This window comes from Danio rerio, chromosome 12 (assembly GCF_052040795.2).
Source record: "Danio rerio strain M-AB ecotype USA chromosome 12, GRCz13ab, whole genome shotgun sequence".
NCBI lineage: Eukaryota > Metazoa > Chordata > Actinopteri > Cypriniformes > Danionidae > Danio > Danio rerio.
In genome coordinates, this window is record NC_141032.1 from 30622016 (window position 1) to 30642646 (window position 20631).

The window sequence follows — 20631 nt, forward strand, 5'->3', positions numbered from 1 at the left end:
AGCATCATGGGGGATAACATACAAAGCTATGTACTAAAAGCAAAAATCCACTACTTTTCAAGGCTTAAGATAATAAATTACATTACACATTTTTAAGATCTCCAGTTGTACAAGAAACCAAAATCCTTTCTCTTGCATATTTGTTTGGTTAAAAAAAAAAAAAAAATTAATTAAATCCACTTGATGATATTACAATTGCCCATTCATTTATTATGGTCCTCGTTGAAACAAATAATTAAGCAGACAAGCAGCTAAGAGATACTTAAGTTGAGAAAAATAAAATATATATACATGGTTCGCAGAACACCATAACACAGAATTTAGTTATACCCCATATGATTTTTTTATTTTTTATTTTTCTGTAATTCAAAACTGAAGTCTGTTAAACCTACTTTTGGTGGTTATATAACTGTTTTTAATGTCAAAGCAGTTGATCACAGGCAATGAAGACCATAGGCTGGCATTACATAAATGTGTTATAAATCTACATAATTAGTCTCAACACTGATTTAAGTCCACTCTTTAAATCTGGCCGTTAAGTGAAATGTTTAAAGTCACTATATAATGTAATTAGACCTATTGACCATTTTGAGGGACGCGAACAATAACAAGGGTCCTAACATATATCCTGTTTGACATTTTTAATTTCCATTAAATCCTAGAATCAGAAAGGGTAAACATGTTGCTAAATAATGTTATAGCAGCTGTTTTAACGTTAAGTTATGACTGAATTGTTTCTTACAGTTTCGAAATAGTTTGACAACATGCAGGAAATGTTCATGACCACAGTGAAATGGTCTATATTAAAAAGCTAGTATAAATACATGCAAGGCATGTGCAAATGTAAAAACAAAGCCTACAAGCTATTTTTAATCTGCATTTTAACTATTATTATTTTAATTATTATTATTATTAAAACAACAACAAAAAAAAGTTTTAGGTAACACTTTATTTTGATGGTCATTTTGACTATTAGTAGATTACTATTACTTTTGCCTAATATTAGACCATAACAGACAATAATGGACCAACAAAATAAAGTGACCAAGTTGTAATCTAAAGAAATGAAATCATATTTATAGTATATCTATTGAGAAATATTTTAACATAAGAGTAACACTAACTAATACGATGGTGAAAATGATGATGAAAAACCTGTCACATACACTTTTACATGCAATGAAATTGGACCCCAATAAATACACCATGTTAGTTAACATTAGTTAATGATGATGCAGTTGTTCATTGTTAGTCCATGTTACCTCACGGTGCATTATAATGTTAACAAGCTAAAATTTGTGTTTTAATTACGTAATAAGTAATGTTTAACTGTGATTAATAAATGCTGTGCAAGTATTTTTTTTCATAATTCGTTTATGTTAGTAAATCAAACTAACATTAACTAACGAAACCTTATTGAAAAGTGTGACCAAAATAAGATGAAGCAGTTGAAGATGGTGACAATAACAGCATATATCCAAATAATAATCCATACAGTGCATCCGGAAAGTATTAATAGTGCTTAATTTTTCCATTTTTTTGTGTTACAGCCTTTTTCCAAAATAGATTAAATTCATTTATTTCCTCAGAATTCTACACACATTGCCCCATCATGACAATGTGAAAATAGATTTTTTTTTTTTTAAATCATTGCACATTTATTAAAAATAAAAAAAAAACATGTACATCAGTATTCACAGCCTTTTGCTCAATAGTTTGTTTATGCACCTTTGGCAGCAATTACAGCCTCAAGCCTTTTTGAATATAATGCCACAAGCTAGACACATCTGTCTTTGAGAATTTCAGCCCGTTCCTCTTTGCAGTACCTCTTAAGCTTTATCAGGTTGGATGGGAAGTGGCGGTTTACAGCCATTTTCAGATCTCTCCAGAGATGTTTAATAAGATTAAGATCTGGGCTCTGACTGAACCACTCAAGGACATTTGTTGTGAAGCCACTTTATCGATATGTTGGCGGTGTGCTTTGGGTCATTGTCCTGCTGGAAGATGAACCATCGCCCCAGTCTGAGGTCAAGAGCACTCTGAAGCAGTTTTTTTTAAATCAGGATGTCTCTGTACATTGCTGCATTCATCTTTCCCTCTATCCTGACTAGTCTTCCAGTTCCTGCTGCTGAAAAACATAACCGCCTGGCATTCACTTCAAAGAGTTCAATTTTAGTCTCATCAGACCAGAGAATTTTATTTCTTATGGTCTGAGAGTCCTTCAAATGCCTTTTGGCAAATTCCAGGTGGGGAGTGGCTTCCCTCTGACCACTCTACCATACAGGCCAGCTTGGTGGATTGCTGCACAGATGATTGTCCTTCTGTAAAATTGTCCTCTCTCCACAGAACAATGCTGGAGTTTAGACAAAGTAAACATCAGGTTATTGATCGCCTCACTAACTAAGGCCCTTCTCTTTCGATCACTCAGTTTAGATGTCTGGCCAGCGCTAGGAAGAGTTCAGTTGGTCCAAACATCTTCCACTTACTGTGTTCATTGGAAGTTTAATAGCAGCAGAATTTTTTTTGGTAACCTTCCCCAGCCTTGTGCCTTGAGACAATCCTGTCTTGGAGGTCTACAGACAATTCCTTTGTCTTCATGCTTGGTTTGTGCTTTGACATGCACTGTCAACCCTGGGACCTTGTATAGACAGTAGGGTTGAGCCGATAGACGATGTCATTGTCCATTGCCGATGGCCAATACACAACACGATGCTGAGCCAGCATCGCTGATCCTCTGCCCCACCCCTGTCGCAAACCCGCTCGCGAAAAATACACACTTATGCCGAGTTCAGACTGCATGATTTTCAAAGTAGTCATGTCACAGATGTTTTCACACTGCATGACTATCTGGGCTAACGTTTTGTCGCTGCTTTGTTTACACTGCAAGATGGATCGGCGTCAGGGGCTTTCACATTGCATGACTTTACAATAGGAAGTACCGCCGACGGCTTCGTCCAAACTACGCCTCACAGCCAAAAACACGCAGTATATCTTTTGTTATTAACTACATAACGAGAGAGAAGCCTTTAATGGGGTAGAGAATGTACATATTTGCTCACCTGGGTTTGAAGGAATTTCTCCTCAACTTTCTTTTTTAACTTTCTGTATGAAACGTCAAACAGACATGGGTGCTCCTGTCAAACCTCCACTAGTTTTTCCACATTTCCTGGGTCCAAATAAATGGAAGTGAATGCTGCTCTCTCATTGGCTGTAGGCGATCGCCAATGTTATTTTCAGTCAAAACTCATTTCACACAGCATGATTTGAATCGCTGACAGCTCCAGATATTTAGCTCGCCAAATATTTCACAGGCATCAGCGACTCATCTGCGATTATCTAAGATCGCGTCTTTGATAGTACATACTATGTGATTGTCACTCACGTGCACGAGCACCAATTTGCCTGTGATTTCAGATATTTTTCGGCGATTTCTCAAAACCTGTTGGCAAGTCAAAAATTGAGGCTAAAATCACGCAGTATGAACTAGGCATTAGGCCCCGTTTACACTAATACTGTACGTCTTAGTGTTAAAATCGCATTTTAGAATGAAAATAATCCACCTCCACACCGTGTTTACCTGGCATTCTGAACAGCCCTCCGTTAGCTAAAAACGCACATCACGTGACCAAACACACACACAGACACAGCCACACACACACAGCCACACACTGTCATGAGCTCCTCTGAGCTTCAGAGAGCAGTGCATGTCGGACAGTTTATCAAGGATGTACCAATGGATTGCGTCTCACTACAGTTGTCGTCACCATCATTTTCTTGTTGGCTTAATCCCTTTATTAATCCAGGGTCGCCACAGCAGTATGAACCACTAACTTATCCTGCATATTTTTGCGCAGCGGATGCCCTTCCAGCCGCAACCCATCTCTGTGAAACATCCACAAACACTCATTCACACATACTCATACACTACGGACAATTTAGCCTACCCAATTCACCAGTACCGCATGTCTTTGGACTGTGGGGGAAACCGGAGCAACACACGCCAACACCACGCGAACACAGGGAGAACATGCAAACTCCACACAGAAACGCCAACTGAGCCGAGGACCGAACCAGTGACCTTCTTCCTGTGGGGCACTACCTACTGCGCCACTGCTTCGCCCTCACTACAGATGTTAAACATGATATTCAGACAACCCAAGTCTCCCGGAAGTTCCGGGAGTCTCTATGCATTTGCAGGACTCATAATGCCCGCAAACGTGTTATAATCTCCTAGAAATCGTGCATCTCCCTCCCGGTTCTCAAAAAAGTTTCCCACCCTTCTCACCCCCGGATCCCTCCTCCCTCTTGTAACAATTTAAAAAATATATTTTTCACATCGTCATTATGGGGTATTGCGCCTAGAATTTTGAGGAAATTAATTAATTTAATCCATTTTGGAATAAGGCTGTAACATAAAAAAAATTGAAAAAAAGTGAAGCGCTATGAATGCTTTCTGGAAAAACTGTATATAACAAAATAGCTGTCCTGACATTTCTCATCTCAATCTTGATTCTCAAAACAGACATCTGGCAATAGTAGCATTACTTAGTTTTGCATTAGATCCATTACATTTATAATACTTTGGATTTGCGATACAACAAAAGGGACAATTTTGTTTAAAGTAGGAATTTTCAACAAAAAAAAAAAAACACTTCTCCACGAAAGCTAAATTATAGAGTGACCTATGCAGGTTGTAGCTGGGAGGAAAATGTGAATGCTGCTGCCATGCTAATTAGCCAAGAGTAATTCTGTACACTTCAACTGGAGATGCAGAAGGGGACATTTGCTAAACAGGATATTTATGCAAATGACCTGCGTTGTGCCTGCCTGGTTCTGACCCTTGCTGGCCATTATTGATTGTGAAAGTTACATTGAATCTCATTAAAACGTTATGCGGTGGCGTTGCATTTGAGGAGAGACAAAGCTACGATCTATATGCTATGTAAATAACACCTTATCGCTGTAGGAAACTGTATAATTCTATAAAATCGGAAAGATGAGAGAACGCCTAAGGACATCTGGAGTATTAGGATCAGAAATTGTAAATCCTGATTAGAGCATTTGCATGGAAATTAGGAGAGGAACGATATCATTCAAAAGAGAAACTCTCTAAATCATCAGGTTCAGCGAGTTGGGATTTTAATAAATACGCATATTAAGCATGAAAAGCTGAGAGAAGAGCACACGGCTTACCAGCATCTTATTCAGTTGACTGAAAAAACAAATAAAATGACAATTATTTCAGAGTTTATAATGATATGATTTGATCATGTTTCCATGGAGAGGAGTTTAATCAAGAGTGGAAAAACAATTTCCCTTATTAATAAGAAAAAAGCTGTGCATGATGTAGTTCATTATGTAGTTTGGGTGTATGGTTTTGGAAACATGTAGAGAGGCAAAGGAGACGGTAATGTAATGTAATGTAATATAATATAATATAATATAATATAATATAATATAATATAATATAATATAATATAATATAATATAATATAACAATTGATTTGCTCTTTACAGGGAGTGCAGAATTATTAGGCAAGTTGTATTTTTGAGGAATTATTTTATTATTGAACAACAACCCTGTTCTCAATGAACCCAAAAAACCCATTAATATCAAAGCTGAATATTTTTGGAAGTAGTTTTTAGTTTGCTTTTAGTTTGAGCTATTTTAGGGGGATATCTGTGTGTGCAGGTGACTATTACTGTGCATAATTATTAGGCAACTTAACAAAAAACAAATATATATCCATTTCAATTATTTATTTTTACCAGTGAAACCAATATAACATCTCCACATTCACAAATATACATTTCTGACATTCAAAAAAAAAAAAAAAAAAACCTTTCTTTGCAAGGACACTCAAAAGCCTGCCATCCATGGATTCTGTCAGTGTTCTGATCTGTTCACCATCAACATTGCGTGCAGCAGCAACCACAGCCTCCCAGACACTGTTCAGAGAGGTGTACTGTTTTCCCTCTTTGTAAATCTCACATTTGATGATAGACCACAGGATCTCAATGGGGTTCAGATCAGGTGAACAAGGAGGCCATGTCATTAGTTTTTCCTCTTTTATACCCTTTCTCGCCAGCCACGCTGTGGAGTACTTGGACGCGTGTGATGAAGCATTGTTCTGCATGAAAATCATGTTTTTCTTAAAGGATGCAGACTTCTTCCTGTACCACTGCTTAAAGAAGGTGTCTTCCAGAAACTGGCAGTAGGACTGGGAGTTAAGCTTGACTCCATTCTCAACCCGAAAAGGCCCCACAAGCTCATCTTTGATGATACCAGCCCAAACCAGTACTCCACCTCCACCTTGCTGGCGTCTGAGTCGGACTGGAGCTCTCTGCCCTTTACCAATCCAGCCACGGGCCCATCCATCTGGCCCATCAAGACTCACTCTCTTTTCATCAATCCATAAAACCTTAGAAAAATCAGTCTTGAGATATTTCTTGGCCCAGTCTTGATGTTTTAGCTTGTGTGTCTTGTTCAGTGGTGGTCGTCTTTCAGCCTTTTTTACCTTGGCCATGTCTCTGAGTCTTGCACACCTTGTGCTTTTGGCCACTCCAGTGATATTGCAGCTCTGAAATATGGCCAAACTGGTGGCAAGTGGCATCTTGGCAGCTGCACGCTTGATTTTTCTCAGTTCATGGGCAGCTATTTTGCGCCTTGGTTTTTCCACACGCTTCTTGCGACCCTGTTGACTATTTTGAATGAAACGCTTGATTGTTCGATGATCACGCTTCAGAAGCTTTGCAATTTTAAGAGTACTGCATCCCTCTGCAATATATCTCACTATTTTTGACTTTTCTGAGCCTGTCAAGCCCTTCTTTTGACCCATTTTGCCAAAGGAAAGGAAGCTGCCTAATAATCATGCACACCTGATATAGGGTGTTGATGTCATTACACCACACCCCTTCTCATTACAGAGATGCACATCAGCTAATATTCTTAATTGGTAGTAGGCTTTTGAGCCTATACAGCTTGGAGTAAGACAACATGCATAAAGAGGATGATGTGGTCAAAATACTCCTAATAATTTTTTTCCTAATTTGCCTAATAATTCTGCACTCCCTGTAGTGTTTGGTCTTTCAATAGTGAAAATTAAACCACACAGAACTAAACTTAACTTTAACTCTGAAAACCGAACTGACAAAGTTGTAATTACAATTTACTAGAATGTCTATGTTAAGCTGCTTTGACGCAATTTACATTGTAAAAGCATTATAATCAGGGGTTGATATTAACATCCGCCCACCCGCCAAGGCGATCTTGGAATTGGGAAACAACACGACTGCAAAAAATAAATAAATTGCGTTCGTGCGAGCAATAGAAAGCAGGTGAATACCGAATGAGAAAAATCACTCGCAACAGCTGAGGTGATGCACACCACAGTTTAAAATGCGTACGCACTCGCGCTTCTTGCGTGAAGCAACTGTGTCTAGAAACACAACTGATGTTTCTCTTTTAAATAGACTAGACAAAAAGTGATAAACATGCACTCACAGTCTTGCTGCTTTCAAGAGTTCCAGATTTGTCTTTTTGTAAGCAGCACCTGTTGCTTTTGCTTTAACCATTCTTTGAACAGTTTATGTTTATGGGTTCAACGTGAACCATCCGTGAACATCTTTTCATTATCACAATGCATGTTATTTACCTGCTTTCTTTTGCCTTAATATGGTTTAATTACAATTTAATTATAATTTAATATAATTTAATTTAATTTTTTTTACAGTAACATTGCTTTAATGGGAGATTACCTCACCATGTATGTGTAGTTAACTGGTGATCTGCGACCTTTAGGACAGATTACTGTGAATATGTTTTGTTAAATATATAGTATACAGCTATGTTTAGCTTGTTTTGACACATTTAAAATTTGTGGCTAAGAAATAATTCATTGTTTATGATTGGTGTGGTCGGAGATAAATTTGGGAAATCCTTAATTTTGAGCTCTGAAAATTATGTGAAATAAAAACTAATTGTAATACTATGAAACCATGACCCATTTGCTCATGATTATTGAGCAAGCTCATACAAAACACACACAAAAAGTGAAATGAATGAGGAGGCATGTGGAGATCTAAATCAACTAATTTTAGCATGTCAAAGTCAAATTTATGTGTATAAAATATATTTTACCAACAATATAATTGTGGCTAGTGAAAGGGGCAAGTGGCTAGGTATGTTGGAAAACTATAGCCACAGTGGCCGGTGATCAAAAAAGTTAATGTCCAGCCCTGATTAAAATAAAGATTAACTAAATTGAATTTAAGTACAATTGGGTTTTGAAATGATATTCATAATGCATCTTGAACTAAATCCAACATGGGTCAAATCTAAATGTAAATGACTTTTTTGTTAATATGTAACTCATATTGACTTCATTTTTGGAATTGAATCCCTTCACATTATGAACAGAAATTTTAGACTTCACAATTAAACATTGATCGGCTAATATATAATCATCATTCAGACTTGTTTATAGACTACACTAGATTTGCTCTAAAGAGACTTGCTATTAGAATAAATAGCTCAAACACAAGATAAAGAAACTACAGCTAATGTTAAAACCTTAAAACGCATGCCATAAAAACATAACACAGCCACAGTCTTTCTGCTTTCAAAAAAATCTCTCTCAATATTTGCACATCACCTACTACGTCGGACGCCATTGAATTGCACCCATTTCCTCACCACACACTTGAACACAGCCAAAAATAACAGTCCTTTAGTTTTTCCACCTGACAATAAAAAAAAAAATGCACCTGTCTCCTCCTCTAAACTCCTCAGCTGGCTGAAACCCTATGAGGCCAAGATCACGTCGCTCTTTTGTAACTCTCAAATCAGAACATGCAGCTGTGATCCCAGAAGATTCATCCAGTGCAACAAAACTAAAGTGTGTCTCTCATCTAATCTTTTATTTCACACTGTTCTTATTAGAGCCGCACAACATGGGAAAAAAAAGGAATGTTGTGATACTTGTTTATCTGCAAAACATTCTGCAAAATAAATGCAATTTCACCAGATGAATAGCTCTATTTGGAAAGAATTCATAATTTTTTATTGATTAGGATGATTCTGCAGGGCAGTGCATTAGCATAAGATATCATTAATAAATTACAAGCATACCGAAATTCAACAGAGCATATAAATAAAAAGTGCTTTCAGTTTAAGTTGTCTTACTGTATTCAGATTGGTTATTTTACTTTGGGCAATGCAATTTTTTTAAATGTGCTATATAAATAAACTACACACATATCATCATATAAATAATCTTTGTTAAAGCTACAAGCATGATCATTTCTTGAGCTTTTAAACTCTCCTGAAATGTGGAACAGTCACAGGTCTTTAAAACAAATGACAAAAGATGCATCCCAAAATCGCATACTTATACTATTTCTCCAACAAAATGGCATAGAATGGTGCATAAGTAGTGCATTCGCTGAAATTTATAAAAAATTACCGGAATTTTCCCTTACACAGCTGAATAGCCAAAGCTATTTGGTGCAAAGGTTGGATTTCTTGGTCAATTTTGGATTGTGAAAGCAAAAACTCTCCCTGTTAGTGATTGTTCCGCCTTCTGGTGGTGAATAGGGTTCTATTTATGACAGGTACTGTTTAATGGTAGTTTTTTTAATTTATAAACCTAATTTGGCAACAGTTAAATATAGCCTGAATAACTGTGTTGTATAAATGTGTTATATCAATAAACTACATATTAGCATACATATCATTCATACACACACACACACGCACGCACGCACGCACGCACGCACGCACGCACGCGCGCGCAACAGTTCTGTCTGGTTATTGAATCTGATTGGCAGATAGCCGTGATATATTTAAGTAATATCAGCACCCGTAAAGCCTCTTTACCCTTTGGGTATTACTCCGCCCACATACAACCAGCAAAAAGCAGACACTACAGATCTAAAGTATAAAAGATGCTTGCTCAGCTATTTAACTGTCAGCTTATGATTTGAATCCAAGGTGGAAGAAAGTAGTTCCTCATACAAAAGGGTTTTTGAGACTCTCCATGTTTGATTTAGTTTTTATATACACAATTATGCCGTCAAACTGTTGTATAAACGCAATATCACACTCGTAGCAGTGCGATATGGCTGTATATTGGCACTGGTGGGGGCACTAAGGCGCACGCAATACATATATAAGTGCCGATATACAGCCATATCGCACTGCTACTCGTGTGATATTGCTCATATATATATATATATATATATATATATATATATATATATATATATATATATATATATATATATATATATATATATATATATATATATATATATATATATGTGAGGGATGTAACGGTATCAGAATTTCACAGTGCGGTAATACCTCGGTATGAATGTCACGGTACGGTATTTATTGAATCATTTACAGGAAAAACAAAACTACAAAAAAATACTCCAAAAAAAGTGCCAAAAGTGTCAATGACAAACAAATTAGCCATCTATCTGTAAGCTTTGAAACAGGAACTTCAATTTTAATAACAAAAAATTATTAAACCATGTAAAAAATAAAGTTTCAATTTAGTATTGTTGAAAACTCACATTCAACCATTTAACCATAAATCACATTCAACATTTAATCACTCACTCACTCACTCATTTACACAGAGATGGGTTTTAAGGAGAATTATTATATGACTATAATCTGGTGAAAGCTGGTATCTCTGGGTGTTTACAATGTCCCCTGCAACAAAAAAAAACCCTCTCATTTGGGACTGAGGTTTCTGGGACATAGATATGACTTGGCCCAGGTTGACAGCAGTGGGTAACTTTGTGCATTGTCTTTCCCCCACTTGAGAGGACAAGCCATGAGTGAGATAGAGGTCTCTTTGCGGTACAAGTCAATGTCTGCATCAATCTGAACAGTGTGCTGTGTTTCTGCAGTCCCCATGACTGTTATTAGTCGTATTCCCCAACTTGCAGGGACGTGCACACATAGGCGCGACAACACAGCTAATCAAAACGCGACAACACCCGCTTTAGGTTCGATCATTTCCAGCTCTTTTTCATCCCCGCTACAAGGAGCACACTCCATTTCCGCATTACTGGATCTGTAGCGACAACAGACCGCAAAGGATGATGGCCACGCCTGGGCAGATGGGAATTGTAGTTTCCGCTACCTCTCGTTCGCTTCATTCGCCTGAGCAAATTTTCTTAGAAGACCTATAGTTTTATCGAGTCATGCGACTACGGTAATAGAATTTACGGAAAAAAAATTCTATTGCGGTATGACGGTATTTACAATACCGTTACATCCCTAATATATATATATATATATATATATGTGTATGTATGTATATATACATATACTGTATATATATATATATATATATATATATATATATATATATATATATATATATATATATATATATATATATATATATATATATATATACACATACATATACAAACACACACACATAGCTGAAAACAAAAGCACAACTGTATTGTAACATGTATATGTTGCCAGATGAAGGTAAAAAAAAATGCTTTGAGATTTGAATATTTCGTCAATTGTGTGATGTGATGAGCTTCAAACAGGTCTGGAAACTTGTATATTCATAACTAGCTTGGGCCATACAAATTACAGGAGTTTCCTGGGAGAAATAACAATATGGGAGAGTGTTGGGAGATGGATGCAATATACAAGAGACTTCCAGGTAAAATGGCAGAAATGTATTCTAAATACATTTGGATAAACTTTGTACATTGTGCTATCTATGCTGAAATGATATATTGTGCAGCCCAAGTTCCTATGTCAATACTGGCACCATTCTCCTCTCACTTCAGTATTTTGCACTATATCACACAACAGGCCAGTATCACTCCTTCTCACATCCATCATGAAAGAGGGAGGCTGATTGTCAGTCTGCTTATAATTATAGAGTTATCCATCAGACTAATAATTACCTTAGTGAAGATCAGGGCTCATCAGCCTCACCTGATGGATAATGAACGCACCAACAGAGCTCATCGCTTTGGCACCCAGTGAACAGGAACACGTTCCAGCGGTAAAAGCCAGCACACTCTATCCTAATTCATTTCAAGCTGGAAGAAGGCGTTCAAAACTCATCACACCCTAAGCTGGAGACGGGGCACAACGGGAGGGAGAAATGTAGACATGTAAACATTGAGAGCTGATGAATAATGCATTACAGGTATTTTAAGGCTGGAAGTGATGCTGATGCTATAAAGAAAAAAAAAAGGATATGAGGTTTGATATATAACATGCAAATACAAAATTATATATATATATCTTAATTAAGACATGTTGAATTCTTCATCATTTGCACTGTTTCCAAATTCCATTGTTTGTCATTTTTCTTAGCAATTTTAATATTTGTGTTTAATTATTTTCTGTGCCAGTTCATTCAGCCATGCAACCCCTGATAAATAGCAAACTAAGCCAAAGTAAAATGAATGAATTATTTTCTGTGAAGCTGCTTCTGGCCATAACACGTTCATATTTAAATGGTTATAAGAGATGTGTTTAGGTATTATATGAAGCATCCTTAATTTATTCTCTTGGATTAGGCAAGATCTTCTTTTAAAATTCATACTTGGAGAGAAAATTTGCATAATGCGTTTTAAAGCTTGAAGTGTTAGAATTGGTACTCAGTATTGGCCGATCACCATGACAAGGAATCAGTACCCGGAATCCGCTGCAAAAATTCTGATTGAGCATCCCTAATTTATTTAATTGGCTGCAGAACAAACGCTGTTGTCCAATAACTTGCCTAATTAATCAAACTTGCCTAGTTAACTCGATTAAGCCTTTAAATTGCACATGAAGCTGAATACTAGTATCTTGTAAATTAACTGGTAAAATATGACGTAATGTCATCATGGCACAGATAAAAGAAATTAGTTATTAGAAACAAGTTTTTTAACTGTAATGTTTAAAAATGTGTTCAACATCTTTTCTCTGTTAAACAGCTCTTTGGAAATATTTTTAAAAATCATAAATAAAAATCACAGGAAGGTATTTAATTTTTTTTTCTTCAACTATACTAAGTGTAAAAATAAATGTGTGTAGTTAGTTATTAACTTGTATATAAATAGACATATAAGGATGGATGGACTGATGGATGATGCATACTATATACTATCATTACATTAATTAATTTATTTACTTTATAATAAATTCCAGCAAAAATAATCAATAAATTAAATGCTTTAATATTAGGCTGAAATGCATATAAATTTACTGGCAAATAAAAAAGGACATTATATATATATATATATATATATATATATATATATATATATATATATATATATATATATATATATATATATATATATATATATATATATATATATATATATATATATATATATATATATATACATACACTGTGACTGTATTACATAGTATGTATAATGTAGATGTATATCTCTGTAAATATGCATGCAAAAGCACATCTTATCTGTAGTCACCTGCCATCGTGCTTCAATAGGTTCACAGAGCCCTGCGTGATCAAATGACATGCGACGTGGCAAAACACTTCTCACAGGCCCAGCAGTGACACGCGGGGGCAGAATTTAAAGAAAGAAGCATGACAGTTTCTATCATTATAGTATGAAGCCACTTATCCAAGCGCACCTTAACCGAGTTGAAAAACAGCAGATATTATCCACTCACAAGTGACAGATTCTAATAAGGAGTCGAAAGGTAAACGAATGCACAAGCCAAGAGAAAACAGCGGCTTCTCCATGCAGACAAAATAATCAGGCAGCTATTCATGGAGCACGTCAACATGAGACATTATCAAAATGCCAAGCACAGAAAACAAAACAATTAGTGCATAGAGCAGGTATGTAAAACTAGCCATAAAGAGCGTTTAGAGTGCAGCTGCAACCGCTCCGATAGCGGCAGCTATCCCATGTTGCTTTGCGGTGATATACAAAAAGGGATAATTATTGCTAATTCTTGTCCACTTCAATGCATTCACAAAGCCACTAACATGATTCTGTAAAATGGCTCAAGGGTGCGACAGGACCTCAGTGGTGCCAATTACTAACCCCTTAAAGTTCACACTACCGGCAATGCATCTTCCTGACAGATTTATTATGCAACTGGATTTAGTATGCATACATCACAATTTACTACAGGAAGTGCATTCACAGTACAAGTACATTTAGAACCTGTCAATTTTCAAGTACATTTAGAACCTGAGTGTGTTTTTTAGGGCTAGTGTAAAGACAACATCCTAATTTAAATGTTAGGCATTACTTATATCACACTTTATTGATTTGTGACTGAAGCTTCAGTCCTACATTTTATAAAAGGATTTAAATCTCTATTTCAGCAGCACTTACAGTAAATCAGTACTTACACCAAACATTACAATTTTAACCATATGCACATCATTAACATTTTTACAGAGGCATATGTTCATACATACTTTGCCTGATTACATATATTTTAATCTTTTTTAAAAAAGTATTATTATTATTAATATTAGTAGTAGTAGTAGTAGTAGTAGTAATCAAATTGTCTGGATTCATTATGTGAAATACATAGAAATAATAGGAGACTGAAAATACCTAGTGAGTTTTTTTCTGAATTTTGAAGCCGACTTTATCCAATCTTTGATGCAATAAAATGTCATATTTACTGAAACAATGCTGCATTTGAATATGTAATGATAGGATTTTAAACAACTTGTAATACAAAAAAAAAAAAACACTTTCAGTCAATCAGCGTGTTGATAACTATATTTATCCTCATATTCACCTGCAGTTTGTGCATTCACCCCCTCCCCCCCCCCTCCCCCCTCTTTTTATTAACAGGATATACGCAGGAATCCTAAAGGTAATTTTAATACCTTAAAAGACCTTCACAGAATATTTTAAGACCTCATCGCCTTCTAATCAGAATCAAACCTTTAACTTAATAAACAGTTGTTAATAAACAGTTGCAGTTATATAAATCAATAGAGCATAACCATTTAACAGAACTCGAGAGAGAATGAATTACATGGTTGTTTTCAGCAACAGGCTCCAGTCATTGTTTAACCCCATCTTTCTCCAACCAGGAGTATGCAAACTTGCATTTTCCCATTTTGATATCTGTTTACCAACATGTGCAGAGCGTCACATCACCTTGACGCACCCCAGCCCGAACCAATCACATTGATCGAGCATGCTGATGTTAATATTAGGAGTATATTTGTTGTATATATACACTGTTATGTATACTTATTTTGGAGTCAAACACTTTGGACAACACTTGAACAAAATTCCCGTGGAAAACCTGATTAAAAGGAAACCTTTTAGATAAACAATCAATTAGCCTGATGTTTTATTGAACATTACTTCCCACATTCCCCCAGAGCATGACTGATCTTAATTTTAGCAGACATAACACCATGTCTGGCAGGAGGTCATCTCAATGCTCAGGAGCAAAGGATAATATCCGCCAGTGGGCATTAGGTGTAAAATAATCAAACAAGAAAGATTTTTGCTGCGAGCGTTTACATACATGTATTTAATATTTAATTTATGCTAATGTAAATCGTCATTTGAAAGTTTTAAATCCCTAATCTTTTTGAAAGAATTCTATTATGTAGACTAATGTAGTATGCTTTCTAGTTTGAAAGCTTTTAAAAAGATAATTTATTAAAAAAAAAAGAAATTTAAACCAAAAGAAATTTATTTATTTGACTTCAAAGATAAATTTAAATATGCTAATTTGCTGCAAAAAAACATCAGTTTGAGAAAGTGTATTTTAAAAAAAAGGAACATTTTATTAGCAAAATTTTGCAAAAAATTTTTTAAAAAATGTGTAAAGATAAAATGTAAACATCTTTGCCTTTGTTATATGTGGATAAAATATACATTGATGTATATCAATGTTGTTTATAGTATAGCAGTTTAAATACTGATAGTGTGCAGGATTCATTTGTTTACACTGAGTTTTGACTTTTTGTTCTATGTACCAATTGATTGCCCACAGGTGTACAAATGTAATCAATTTATAGTGATTATTTTAATGCATTTTTGCCAATAGTCAGTATTTTACAGCCAATCAGATAAGCCAATCCAATTTTAAAATCTGGTCAACAATATGTTGTGACAAATAGTGTTGAATGCTGCAGTCAGATCTAATAGCATTAAAATGCTGCAAGCATTCGAATCATCAATTAGAAGGTCACTAATGACTCTGACCCTATAGCTGTTTCAGTACTGTGTCCCGATCTGAAGCCCAATTGAAATATTTCAAACAAAGTATTTACTTGAAGATGGTTATGCAGTTATACAACCACACGCTCAAGAACTTTAGCCAACAAAGGTAGATTAGAAATAGGCAGATAGTTTGGCAACTCAGCTCTATCACAGCAAGGTTTCTTAAGGGTCGGTGTAACGGCACCAATTTTCAATGCAAGTGCAATTGTCCCAGCAATAAGAGATACATTCACAACAGCGGTGATGTGGGGCACAAATATAGATAAAAAGTTCTTGGGAAAGGATCACATGATGATGAGTTCATTAACAGTTTTTGCAATAAAATCAACAGTCAACAGCTTTGAAAGTCATGAGACTTGCTTGAGGAGGAGGTATTGGCTCAACATGTATATAGGTACAGGATCACAGGTAACGGAGGTGAAAATATAATTAATCTTTGCAGTAAAGAAATTTTAAAAATCATTACAAAGCTCGACAGTCGAGGGGGTGAATTTACTGTGAGGTCCATTCAGATTGTTAACTGTTCTAGAGTTGGAATTACTACAAATGATACACTAGTAGTATTCCCTTTTTGCATCAATAAGAGCATTGTGATACTCCATTTGATGCTGATTAAATAATAATTTATGGATACATTTATACATTTATTTATAATTGGGTATTAGTTGTATAATACATGATTTTCTGATCTTATTGTGGACGGTTTGAAAGTGCACATACTGTAGAAATCCTCTGAGAAACAACCCATCTCTCATGTAAAAAAGTTCACATGTAAAACTGCTCGCTCTGCTTTGATGAATAAACTGTATTGAAGATAAGATCCATTAAGACACAAACAACATGCATCACATAATTGCTTAAGATGCTGTTTATGCCCAGAGCTAAGAAATGCACACATAATCCGTCAAGTCATGCCTCAAAGACATAGCTTTACATGAATTAAATCAAACAGCCTTAAATGAGCCCATGTTGGAAATAACACAGCTTAATTTAATTCTGTCGCTGTTGTCCATGCTCAGCATTAGTCTTGTAAAGGCCCGTTCATCATCATTAGCCTAACACATTTTTCCACTGTGTTGATGCTCTGGGATGATCCCGCAAGGTATGTGGCATTGATCATGACTCCTTTTGTTTAAAACTTCCAATATAACCTTTAACTTAAGAATAAGCATAAATATAAATAATTACAGTCCTGTAGAAATTAATAATATATTTTCTCTCTGGGAGGTCACAATTTCATGGATAAAAACAGCAGTAATTTAAAAAGACATATCTGCTACTTTATAAGTTTAAAACAAGTTTAAAAACACGCATCATCTTTTTTTCCCATTATGTGTTTTTTTTTTCTCTTCCTTTCTCAATGCTGAATTAATGATGATTATTGAGTTGGCCTTGTGTATTTTAGTATTGTTTAGATATTCTAATGAGTCATGAGACTACAGTATTCAAAAGAATTTTAGACTAGAGCTGTGCAATAAATCAAAATCGAATTACAACTGTGATTTGGAACATTGCAATTACCTAATCGCAAGAGGCTGCGATATGATATATATATATATATATATATATATATATATATATATATATATATATATACATATATATATACATATACATATATATATATATATATATATATATATATATATATATATATATATATATATATATATATATATATATATATATATATATATATATATATATATATATATATATATATATATACATATATATATATATATACATATATATATATATATATACACATATATATATATATATATACATATATATATATATATACATATATATATATATATATATATACATATATATATATATATATATACATATATATATATATACATATATACATATATATATATATATATATATATATATATATATATATATATATATATATATATATATATATATATATATATATATATATATATATATATATATATTAGTGCTGTCAAAATTAACACGTTAACGCATGTGTACATAAAAAAAATTTACGCAGTTGCAATTTTTTTTTTTTTTTTTTCCCTGTTGTGGCCAGGGGCAGACCGGGCAGTTTCCCGCAAGGTCGACGTACTTTTTGGGCCGGGCTGATCATCTTCTTATGATCTGATCAGCCCATAAAACTCTTAGCAGACTGTCATGTTTTTCTGCCTAAGTGATTCACGGCCCTGTGAGCTGTCACGCTCTGAAAGTAAGATGTTTTTCCGGACAGAGCGGCCATGTGACATAATCTGCAGCCCATTGGTTCTTTTCTTTATTGACATTGGGCTGACCCAATCACAAACTTCCATGTTGGGCTCTCTGTAACGTAGGTGTGTATTTGTTAAAATAGCCAAGAGTCACGCCTGTTTCTCACGCGCGGGTCCGCGGGAGAGCAGAAGCAGAGAGCAGGCATTTGAGCAAGCAGTGGGGCACAGATCAATATATTCCTGTCTATTCTATCTAGTTACCTATCGGTCCATATAAATATACTTTTTTTTTTTTTTTTTTTTACTTTTAATCTGCACCACGGCCTGTGGTAACTTCCTCCTATGCTGTTTCCTTAACCTGCAAGTCTTTATTTTACAAATTATAAAGAATTTTTGCTTCACAAGCTCTATGAGAAGTGTCATTCATGTATTTTAGGATGCACTCGGTCAGAAGACAATCGCATGAGATATCATGACATTGTGTTTTTGATTGTCAGCATGATGTAGACTTAGAGTGATAATAATATTTATATAATATGGTTATTAAAATGATATTTATACATGACCAAACTAGTGTGCAACTTAAGCAACTTTTTTTACATTTAGTTTTGTAGTTCGGGGCCAAACAAATATTTGTTGCATTTTTTAATTGTTTAAGTTCATTTGATTGACAATGTAAAATCTTTTAGCATCATTTGATGTTTCATTGTTGCGTTAAATTACTAATGTTTGTTTTTTGATCGTGCACCTGCCTTTAAGATTTTCTAGATGTGCGCACATTTCTGTTTTTTTCATTGTTGCGATAAACATTTTTTTAAAGGTCTCTGACACATTGTTTTTATTATTTATCTTTATTTTATTAATCAACATTAACTGTGCGCGTCAGCAGGCAGTTTTTTTATGTTAATTATTTATTAGGCTACCTCAAAACAGGCACCCACATTTCCAGGATGGATTATAATTTTATAAAAAAAAAATTTAAAAATTAAAAATTAAGTTTTTATTTGTCAACTCTCGTTATTTCCTATATTTGGCTTTTGTGCATTTATAGAATGGGAGTTGGTAAACATATTCAAGGGCGTGCACAGATGGGGAGGATTTTAATTGATGCAGTGGGCTGCTAAGGCCCAAAATGCCAGGGCCAATTTTTTTGTCCCAGCCCTGCAATGAGTACAATTTGTTTGTATTCAATACTTTATTATTATTATTATTATTATTATTATTATTTTACATATCTGTAATACTTGCATTTTGGCATTTCTTGCAGTCCACTTAGAATCCAACATGGAAATCAATGTTTTCTTTATTGGCATGGATTGGTTTGAAATTCAAATGGCATTAACATGCCTGTGTTTTTATTTCTGTAATAAAATGGCTGTTAAGCAAGGATCTTGATGATTTATTGTGGGTATATTGTTTACATGAAGACATCTGTGTTATAAGTTAAACAAAAATTCTAATAATGAATTCTATTTTGAATTTAAATAGTTTTTGTCTTGCGTTTACATTAATTTTACATTCGAATAGCTTCAGTTTTAAGTTTCAGTCTTTTAAATGTGATTAATATATATATATATATATATATATATATATATATATATACGAACTTTGAGCAAAATAAATAAAACAAAAAGAAAAGCGCAGACAAGTAAAACCATTAAAAGCAGCTCTAAAACCATTAAAAGACTAATTCATATCAAAGAAAAACAGCATGTCTATGTCAGTAATATCGAAATATTTTGGTCACAGTCACCAAACAAAAACTGCTGCATTTAAAAATGAGATGCAGAGCTCAGGAATGATTCTGCCATGCTATACTTCAAATGTCATGCCAACATGCTACTGTAAACAGAAGCAAGCAACGACATCTCTTCTGATCGGTCCATTGGTTTGCAACTGACAGTGATGAGCAGCACTGCATGTAAAAGTTGAAATTGCAAAAGACACAAGTGTATAACTGCCATGCATGTCTGTCAAGCACAAGGTTACATAGAAAAACTGTTAAAATTCAAGACACTGTGCCATCTCTTGTACACATACTGTAAGACAGTAGCCCCTTTCACACAGTGATACCGGTAAATTTCTGGAAAATTTCCGGAACGACTTTACCGGTATATTGAAAAAAGCGCTGTTCACACAGGCGAGGATGTTACGGAAATTTTCCGGAAAAGAGCATTCACAC

General features: G+C 34.7%; 1 protein-coding gene across 5 annotated transcripts in view; it reads right to left on the bottom strand.

Moving 5' to 3' along the window:
• ogfod3 (2-oxoglutarate and iron dependent oxygenase domain containing 3) overlaps positions 1-20631 on the bottom strand; it is a 242509-nt gene that overhangs the window by 204850 nt on the left and 17028 nt on the right.